Below are 11,204 nucleotides of genomic sequence, written 5' to 3' on the forward strand. Positions count from 1 at the left end.
CCCAAAGTGTTTGTAATTAATTTATGTGTGCAGGATACCAGTGAGGATCCAAATGTTGAAAAACAGACTCAACTCTAAGATATCAACAGGCACTTTGCAGATTTGTAGTATCACCCAGCAGAACGATGCAGAAGGTGTGAAAGTCTTTCACAGAAGCAGTGTGTATATGCTGCATGCCATTTTTATCACCGAGGGCTTCAGTGATCCTTCAGTGCTGTCCACGCTGTGTGCTGAGTCAGGGGGAACAGCCTGGAAGGAGTAACTAGTTTCTCTGACTTACTCTCACTGTCTCCGTTTTCTGAGGTCTCATTAAAATCAAGCCAATAAAATGTGTTTTGTTTTTTGGCTATTAGCCCCTTAACATGAACACCCTCTCTGTTTTACTTTCCACCTCCTTTCGTTTCATTTTCAAGTTTGTAGTAAGATGGTGTGACAGTGCTAACTGCTGATGCGTACTTAACATGATTAGTTCAAGGGGCCATGTTTGCTTTGCTGTCCTTTTTGATCCCACGAAATCCCATAAGCACGTATTTTTCTTTTATCCCCACTTCATGTGGAGAACTGATATATTCTTCATGTTGGTTAGCATTAGCATCATTGTCATTTTAAATTCTGATGAACTATTTCTGATTTCTGATTAACTATTAACTAGTTCTCCAACCTTTGTGGCGAAGTTGTAACAGAAACCTCTTATTATGGTTTCTTGTGACCTCAGTTTTATTGGATAGTTCCTGTTTTATTTTGAAGATTTTTATTCCTTGTGGATCTCTGTATTTTTACTTCCTTCATTTTTTGTTTTATTACACTTCTCCCTGGTGTGTCTTTAGTTTCTATGTCTTCCCTCCATCTTTGTGGGCTAATTTTAGCACCGACCTACCTTGTTTCTGCTTCTCTCACTGTGTTTTACTTGTTGCCTCTTTTTTTGGATTTTTTTTCTCTTTTTTTTGGATCCAGACATTTATTTTATATATGCCTCACTAATGCAAATATCGAATAAAGCGATGTAAACATCGATATTGCGAGATGATCTGCTGAAGTTCAACTCAAGGGTCAGAATGGGGAAGAAAGGTGATTTAAGGAACTCTGAATGTGATCGGTGGTGTCAGACGGGCAGATAAAAAGGTTTCACTTCTTATCAAGGCTTTTATTGTGAAATCTTTGCAAGAACATGTTACATAAAGTCCTATTTAACTATATGATTATAGCACATGAGATTATCTTTGACAGCTGGTTGCTAATTCGAGTGTGTTTGATTCATAGTACTGAGTTAAATGCATCGTGAAAAGCAGCTCTATACTCTATACTCTCGTAGCTGTTGCCTATGGCCTCAACACCTACGATAAGTCTGCTGGGAAGCAATATGTGGTGTAAATGCAGTATATTCAATAGCACAAGGAAAATAGTGTAAACATATGCCGCATTCTCTTTTTTATAGTCCTGACAATACATATATAGGCTCAGTTGGTTCTTCTGCTCTTCCTGGCTTTCATTAACCTAACGGATTTATTAGCTCCACATCCAACACAAAGAGCTCCGTTTCTTCATGATGGCAGAGCAATGCAAACACACCAGCACCACAAGTATACCACCATGCCAGGAATTCAGCACAGTACTATAAATTCTCTGCCACACCAGAGGAAACAGGAAGGGAGCAGACAGATGTGGGACACATGTAGGCGTTGGTGGGGGGCTGTGGAGACGGAGGACTTTATAATCTATTCATCAGGTCATTCATTTGCTGATGTGGCCACCTAGAGTTTACAAATGAATGTGAACTTGCCAGTGGTTATATAGCCTTAGAGACACGTATGATTGTCTGCTGTTGTGGTGGTAATGAAACTTAAGAGATGTCACTGCATTCACATTTTACAAATTCAGATTCTGTACTCTCTTAATGTATCGGCTCAGCGTGCCAGGCTGAGACAGACTGAGCATGCTCTGAAGGGAGCGGCCATCTGGAATTTCTTTCTAGGATGACAGACATTCATTTAATCTAAGTCTACATCACTTTGGACTATTTACTGTATACACACAACTGTAACCACATGTAATTTTTCAGAATCAACAATGTCCCTGTGGCTGGGCTCGGTGTCATTTATTTAAAAACATCCATGCACCACATTAATCATAATAATCCTTCTCTTCTTGTGGTGAATATAAAGCGCGCTTTGTGTTCGAGAAGTTGCTGAGGCAAGCGTTTTTTAACTTGTTTTTCACCGCCTCAATTTCACCAAATGCACAATGTTTTCTTTTCAGCTGAGAGAAAAGACACTTTAGTTAATGACGTGCATAACTCTCTTGAAGTGTCTGTCTCACTTATATTCAACATTGCAAAGCAGAGGGTGACATATTGGGAAGTGAGTCCATGGTTGACATGCATTGTACACCTGCCGTCCCTTGCCTTAATGAAGAATATATATATGTATATATATATATATATATATATATATATATATATATATATATATAAAAGGAACACAGAAGGGTGTTTTTTTACAGATATATAATGGTGAGAGAATTTTCAATCTATTTTGAAGGACAGAAAGGATAGGGCGGGGGGTTTGCTTCATCCCTGTACCTACAGGTCAATATTCTATACGTGTGTCAAATCTTAGAAGAAAGAGCATGATATGAGCTTTGTATTCTCATGTGTATTTGGCCAGCTAGTAAACACTGTAATCTCATGGAAGACCACCTGTCACATTGCTCTTTTTTTAAAGACTTATTTGGGCACATTTTAGCCTTTATTTTATAGGACAGTTCACAGAGTTGACAAGAAAGCAGGCAGAGAGTGGAGGGGGGAAGGGGGGGGGGTGACACACAGCAAATGGTCTGAGGCGGACTCAACCCCAAGCCCCTGAAGCACCTTGGGTACATGAAATGACTGACCTGATGAATAGATCTCCAGCTCAACCAGGTGAGCAATAGCGGCGCCCCTGTCACATCCCCAACAGAGTTAATTCTGTCAAAACATTGAAGTCTCTTCACCTTTTTAAAACAGATTCATTGCACATCATCTTTGTGTTCAGTTTCATTGTAATTTTAATGATCAGCTATATCTTTAGAGTTATTTCCATCAAACTGTAACGTATAAAATTATTTCCTCAACCAATTGTATGTAAATTTATCTTTACCAATACATGCACATGCATAACAGCTGATACTGATAAGAACCTTAAGGAGCCTTAAGTTTGGTTGTCCAACTCCTGATCATGTAGGAGAAGCTGTGTGTCTGTCTTTGTACAGACAGAGATTTCATGTATTTTAATAGGATACTATCCTGAAATACTGTCCCTGGGAATCTGATATTTGACAATTTAATAAATATGTAATAAATATTCCACAGCAATTCAAAGTGCATAAAACAATTCTTCAGCAGGTGATCTCAGAAGTTGCCTTCTGAGATGGTTCTATTATTATGTATCGTATACAGTATTATATTGTGCCCTTTTAAACTAGACCATAACATTGTATAACTATACAAAGAAATACACAGAGTTAAAAACCATCATGTAGTGGTGTAGAAATACCAATCCAAATGTACAGTGCTTGAGGAAATGTGGTATAGGTTGTGATATTGCAAAGGTCACAGTTAGCTTACAGATATTACGGTGCAGAAGACTTTGTTATGCTGCAACAGTAACAGAAATTAGTGGAGTGTTAAACCTTTTCCAAAAGTGTAAAAAGGGGAGGTACATCATACATTTCAAGGAATGATTATTTACATTTGACTTTATCAACTCTCAACACAGTAGAAATACATGAATGTTCAGTTCTTTTATTGGAGAACAAATCAGCTCAGTGCACATTTATTTTGAGCAAGTGAAATGAAATCAAGAGAACCCTATGGATCATGTTATGTTGACATAAAACATGACATTGTGCGAGTGTTTCTTATGTGTTTAAAATCACAGGTCTTTTTCTGATGGAGGCGTTATAATTGCAGGTCAAACTTACACTGCTGTATGCTTTTGATTCATCTTCAAGTGATAAATCCATCTGCAGCACTCATCGAGTGACGATGACAAGTTAAGCTTCACGAAGACCTCAACAATTAATTATCTGTGCATAAGACTCCAATGTGAGGGCCACTCTTCAATACAGCCATTTAACTTGGTTGCTACGACAACTAGGCCTGCATAACGACAGCCGTGATGATGGAGCGATCACTGACGGTCTGACTTCAAGATAGGCCACAAGTTCTTCCACTTGGTGCAAAACACTTAGTCTTTTATTCCCCCACCACAAAAGGAGCTGCATTATGCAATACTGTGCAACAGCGGAGTGACACGTCTACACCAGTGACATGCTCGCTCTGAGATGGGCTGAGCCTTTAAAGTATGAATGGACATGCCCTGACAGGAGTTATTATGTTGTTATACATTTAAATGAAAAGGAAAATGTGCCTTATTAAAGCTAAATGCAGTTACAGTGCTTTTGTGACACTGGTATGCTTACCATTCTGAAAGTGTGAAGAGTAGCTTATAGAGTGTATTTAAACATAAATACATATAAATTCAAAGTTATCAGTTTTTAGTTCATCTTGCTCTCTGCACAGAACTCTGCAAAAGTCTTAAACCAAGTGCTCGTTTCTACATATTTTGGTTTCAAGGCAATTGGAAAGGATTTTTTTAATTGGTTCCCCAGGTTTTTCTTTGGACACTGTCCTTGTGTCTGACCATTTTCAGAGGATATTTGTTGTTGTTTGTTTATTTGCTACTTAACACTGACCTGTGAGTCATTCAAGCATAAAAATGGCACCTAACTCAAGGGATGAACTGTATTGTGTCTACACATAACAGAAAGTGCCAATTTTAAATGGGATCTTTAGGCACTTTGTTACTAGCAGCCTGTCACAAAAACACATCATTTGTTCCCATTATCTGAAAGTCATGTCCTTAAGCAATAGGAAAAATCCACTAAAAACTTGACAGAGAACCTAAGAGATGCATCTGGCCCTTCAGCTGATCCATCTACTGTTCGCCAAAGGCTCACCAGAAATATTGTCAGTGGAAAGGTGACTGTCAAGAAGCCATTTTTAAAGGAAGGGAAATGGGGAGAAAAGGTTGATGTATGCCACATTATACAAGAACTGGACTAAAAATCAGTGGCAAGGTCTGATGGAGTTATGAAACCAGTTATAGTTTCTGGTTGCGAGGCCACTTCCAGTGGGGACACTGCTTCAGATGCTTGAAGAAAAAGGTGGTCATAGCACATATGAACTTTCATACTCTTGAGAACTCCTTATTTTCCTTACATACTGTATTTTTTTTTATGTTTGTGCATTTTGGTGAATTGCTACACTTATTTCTTATTTTCATAGTGCGATATAAACCCAATGCCTCTAAAGAAAACCCAAACACAATATATGTAACTGTCACGGCTGGGGCAGCAGTTGTGTGGTGTTTGGAAAAGGAGGACCCAAGTTGCAGACAAGGCTGTGATGCGAGTGATCTTTATTGACAATGGATGACAGTACACAAAACGATGGTGAGAATCACAAAATAAACTACACTGGGAAAGCTAGAGAGCAGAGCTGAAAACATACACAAAGGGGAGACACGAGGCGAGGAGCAGAGCGACGCAGACAAAACCATGGAATGCAGACGACCCAATGAGGAGCAGAGGTAGACGCACACTATAAATACACACACACACAAGGTAATCAGGAAGTGACACTCAGGAGGAAAAAACAGCTGAAACTAATGAGCAAAACAAAACACAGACCTTCAAAGTAAAACAGGAAATTCACAGACTGTTTTACAAACACAAACTCAGAGACACCAACAGAGCACAGAGGGGAGAACACAGGTAGGAATAATAAAACACTTAACACAAGAACTAAACCCAAAGAACTAATTCAAAATCAGAATAAACTAGAAAATAATAACAATAACCTCAAAACAAGGGTCAGCGACCCAGGACCATGACAGTAACAGACCAAACCTTACATTTGCATCCAAGACCTTCTTTCTACAGGCAAAGCTTCTATTCCTTTAAAACATTTTATAAATGTAGAATAGTTAATGTCAGGGGTAGTTCATGCAGGGCTTGGAATATTCTGCATTATATTTGCACTTTTATCAACCTGTTAAAGAGTAGGTAGACATTTTACTTTACTAAATCAGCCATGGGGCAAAAACGATTAAAATCATATATTTTCTCATGCTATAGTGTCTACCAAAGAATGGACACGGCATAATAACATATCAGATTCATTTTCTTTTTTATAACAATTTTAAGGAAAAATAGAAATTAAAGAAAGTATGAATCTTGTTGTAGTTGCAAAAGAAAGTCTGAATTTAGGAGGCCAATGGTCTGTTAAATACTTAAAATCCAAATCTGCTGTCCAGCCAGGCCTCACTGGGAAACGATTGTTACTCTTCATTTTTACACCTTCCCAGTTTGAAAGTTTGACACAAATTGCACCGTAACAAAATCCCAGAGCCGACAACTCACCTCTGGATGGCTGTTAGGTAGGTCGGGACTTTTCTTTATCTGCTGCAGTTACCTTCATTGCATCAGTCTGTCAGGCGACTTTGGGGAATTACAGCCATGGAGCCCTTTTGACACATGTCCGTTAGGAGCACAGCAATATGGGTCAAATTATGGAGCAGAAAATGAGTTGTTGTTATCCTGAAATGGAACCCGAAGAGGCCACTGTGGGTTGAAGTCCATCCTGCAATTGAATGCCATGTTACCTCAGACCATCAAGTGATTTTGACAAAATGTTTAAGGGAAGCTTCAGGCGTTTCTTTATTGCCCAGTTTATTGAGGCTGCATTAATAAAATACACAATATCTCTCAAACTAAGACACCATACATCTCATTAACTTACTCTTTTTTTTGGCTACTCAGTTACTCAGAGTTTTAATTCAACACCCCATTTGCTCTCAGCAGGAGAGCTTCAAGTCTGCCTGTATAAGAGGTTGTATGCTTATGCTTAAGTATACTTGTAAAACTGCATTAACACTTGTTAATACATGGTAAGTTAAGAATCAGTTAGTAGTCATTTTAGTCTTAAATTATTAATTTAATTTATTTGCAAGTAAGTTTTCAATTTATAGTTGATTTAACTAGTTTCTATATGGTTAAGTATTAGTGCTATGCCTTGCAAGAGGTAGAAAGTCAATTTTTTTATCCCATGTTAAACTTAAGATAATGTATTTGTTAGTGATTACCAAATATTATTGTTGGTTTCAGATGAAGGTTTCACTACTAATAAATGAGGCTGTAGCAGAAGTGTCCACTAATATATGATGCTTATCGATTATGATCTTTTCCTGAACATAACTAAAGACTCATAATCTTTCCATTTAGACCAATATAATCCAACCTGCCTGATTATAAACTATAAACATAAGATACAAGTTTATAAGAGCCATATAGCGCAAAATTCTACAAATAGATCAACTACACAGTATTTATTAATCATTTACAGTGATTTGTAAACAATCTGGTGAAACGTTATAACATCGACAAATCGGTTATTAACCATTTAGTAAACATCATTACTTCATTATTTATTAATATAATGAACAGAATTAACCAGACCAATATGGGACTTTTAAGACTGATACCTATATTTGTTGATTACAAAATCTGAGACATTATATGAAACATTTGTTATGTGTAGTTCTTTATGACTCCTTACTAGGATATTATGACTGTGCAGTTAAAGAATAAATTATTGCTTGTTCACACTCTGTCCAGCTCTGCTCAGATCAACTGGTTTTTGTGTTTGTGGCAGTGCAAACATGCATGATGCCAACGTAGAAGTTGCACAGGGCCCTCTGGTAGACAAACTGTGTAACACTGGTCCTCAACTGCTAGACAAACTGCTGAAGTAGTTTCCTAACCTACTTAAAATTGTATTTTTCCCCCTTGATTTTGTGCTGTAAGTGTACTGTTGTACATACAACATGGCAAAATTGCAGCCTTCTTGGCAAAAAATAAGATGTTCAATATTTTACATTTTGTGATTCAACCAAACTCTTACTGAGAAGATTTATCTTTAAAGCTGACAGTTTGTCCACTTTTTAATGTCTGAGTACATAGTACTCATACTCATAGCACCGGTTGCAGCAGATGGCCGCCCCTCCCTGAGCCTGGTTCTGACAGAGGTTTCTTCCTGTTAAAAGGGAGTTTTTCCTTCCCACTGTTGCCAAAGTGCTTGCTCATAGGGGGTCATATGATTGTTGGGTTTTTCTCTGTATCTATGAAGCGCCTTGAGGCGACTTTTGTTGTGATTTGGCGCTATATAAATAAAATTTAATTGAATAGTAGTGATCATATTGTTTGGCTTCTGTTTAAGCTGGGCGGGTAATGTACAAGAAGCTATATCTGAGTTATTCTATCAGAGGGGAAAAGCTTAAGAAGACACAAAAATGCTTTTTCAAGTCCATTTTCTTAACTGCTTATCCAGTTCTGGATAGGTCCCCAGCTGTCAGTGTGAGAAAGGTGGAGTACACGCTGGACAGGGTGTCACATAACCACATAACACAGAGAGATAGAAAACCATTCATGCTCACATTCACAGGCACATCCAATTGAGATTCCCCAATTAACCTGACATCCATATATTTGGTCTGTGGGGGGAAAAGGGAGCATGGGAACGTGCCATGCTGAAAGTCCTCAGCAGATTCTAACCCACTGTGAGGTGACAGTTCGAACCAGAGCACCACTGTCTGCCAACTGCTGTGCAGCGTGGCATCGAGATTTTGACTGGCTGAGAATGCGTTTGTCCTTAGCAGCAATACCTGTTATATTTACTGTTGCTTGAAGTGTAAATTATGCAAATGCACAGCGGTATTGTTTGAGCCATCCATCCATTCAGTTAAGGATTGGAGGAGATACTGAAGCCTATTCCAGCTTTCATGGGGTGAGAGGCGGGCACACCCCGGACATTCAGCAGCCTATTGCAGGGCTAATTAAGAATAAGTGATTAGTCAATCCATCTATTTCATTCCACTTAACTGGGGTGACAACTAATGTGTGTGTGTGTGTGTGTGTGTGTGTGTGTGTGTGTGTGTGTGTGTGTGTGTGTGTGTGTGTTGGGGGGGGGGGGGGGGGGGGTCAACTGCCATAGGCAAGACACAGGCTACACCCTGATTGGGTCTCCAAGCCAAGCCAGCTTTGTTTATAAAGTGCTAAAACAGCAAGTGCTGACCAAACTGCTCAACATTAAGGACAGAGTAAGAATACAAAAAATAAATAAGTATAAACATAAAATACAAAAATAAACAAATAATTATAAGAAGAAGAGGAAAAATACTAACAATATATAAATATAATAATTATTATTAAGTAGTAGTAGTACTACTGCTAATAATAATAATAATAATAATAATAATAATAATAATAAATAAAATATATATATATGTAAAAACACAGAAAAACTACATTAAAAGTGGATAAAAGTACACCTGTCTATTGCGGGGCTAATTAAGAATAAATGATAAGGGTGCTGCCGGTGCGCCGAGCCACCTGGGGGGCTCTTCAACTGGTGGGGGGGGGGGGGGGGTTTGTCACATCTTGCAGGAGCTTTCCTCTCTCAGGAACTCTCTCTGCAAGAGGGGGAGATACAGGAGAGGTGGAGGAAGATCTCAGCCTGGGCGTCTATTGTCTTATGTAGTCTGGAAGATGAGTGGATGATGGGGTGGGTGCAGTTTTCTCTGTTGTGGGGTTGGGTGGACTGCCCCGGGCTCTGTGGGGCCGGGCGGCGCCGCTGCACTGGGCCCCGGTTCGGATGGGCCTGGGCCCCCCTTCCCTGGCGGGTCGCGGAGTATGGGGGTGCCTACTGGGGTCAGCGGGGGAGCTGGCCCCAGGGAGGGGTCACTTGCCCCTCCCTTCCTTCCCTCCCCATCTCCAGCTGCCTCCCTCTTCCCGCTCCACCACAACCACCCACACATGCAGGGCCTTGGAGTAGGGGTGTGTCACCAGGGTGCAGAGGAGGTAACCCCCCCCCCCCCCCTCTGTCCCCTTCTGGCTGCCTCTGCCTCAATTTTATCCCGCAACTTAGACATTCACATTACTCACACTCTCATTACACATACATATAGGATCTTGGGGGTGGGCACGCTACACGGAATCCCAATTACCATCAGGGTGTACACCTCACCCCTGGCGTCGTTGCCCACCTCTCAATTTTAAATACACGTAGACATTGAGGGCTAGCAAGAGGGACTATGCGCTTACCTGCTGCTCTCTGGCAGGTAGCTCCATGCCCTCCTGGGTTTTAAATGCACCTTAGAACACACATGCATCAACACTACAATGAGTGGGTGGAGGGAGGTTAGGAGTCTTCTCTCGCCCTCGTTCTCTGCGGTCGGCTGGAGCAGGGGGGCTAGGAGGAGGAGTTGGCCGTCCGACTGGGGTCCGGAATGTGGGGCCTCCCTGCTGCTGCGGAGTCGGTGCGGTCTGCTTCTCCCCACCGCAGGGAAAAGGGTAACACAACCTGGGTCTGGGTGCAGTTCCCCCCTCCAGGGGCAAGGGTACCTAGACCCGGTTCGTAGAGTACGCTTGGGGAGTGTGATTGTGTGTACAGCGTCTCTTTATGTCTGTCTCCACGTTGGTTGAGTGTGGAGTAAGTGCATATGAGAGCATGAGGGTGGGAATGGATGTTTGTATCTGTGTGTGCCTGTATGTCTGTGTCTATATGTCAGGTTGGGTATCAGACGCCACCTCTCTGAGGACAGCTCAGGCCCTCCAAGGTTTGGAGGCCTATCTCCCCCCACCACTTCCCCAGCCGGGGGCGGACTCCCTCAGACATCGGTGCGTTGGTGGTTCTTTGTGTCCGGGGGTGGGCGTCCGGGTACACACCGGCTCACTCCTTGGCGGCTGCTTATCGGGGCCTGGAGCCTGGGGCTCGCTTGGGCCACTTCGGAGGTGGGGTGCCCCCGGCCTCTCGGCCTGGGGCTCGGTCACTCAGGCACAGCTGGCTGCCGGCGGAGCTCACGGGCACGTCACTGCAACCCCCCCTGGCTTCTGCTCCGTGGCTGCTGGGTGACCCCTCATCTGGGACTCTCCTCAGCTCTTTCTGGGACAGTGGCGCAGCTGCCCCTCTGTTGGTCTTCCTTGGTCTCTTGTGTTCTGAGGGCCTCTGGATGTCTGGAGTTTTGATCTCCTCCATGCCTGCTTCATGCCCTGGAGGACGGGGCAGTGGCCCCCCACACCCTCTAGCAGATCATTACATGAGGGAACCT

The sequence above is a fragment of the Neolamprologus multifasciatus genome, chromosome 23 (genome assembly GCF_963576455.1).
Source record: "Neolamprologus multifasciatus chromosome 23, fNeoMul1.2, whole genome shotgun sequence".
Classification (NCBI taxonomy): Eukaryota; Metazoa; Chordata; class Actinopteri; order Cichliformes; family Cichlidae; genus Neolamprologus; species Neolamprologus multifasciatus.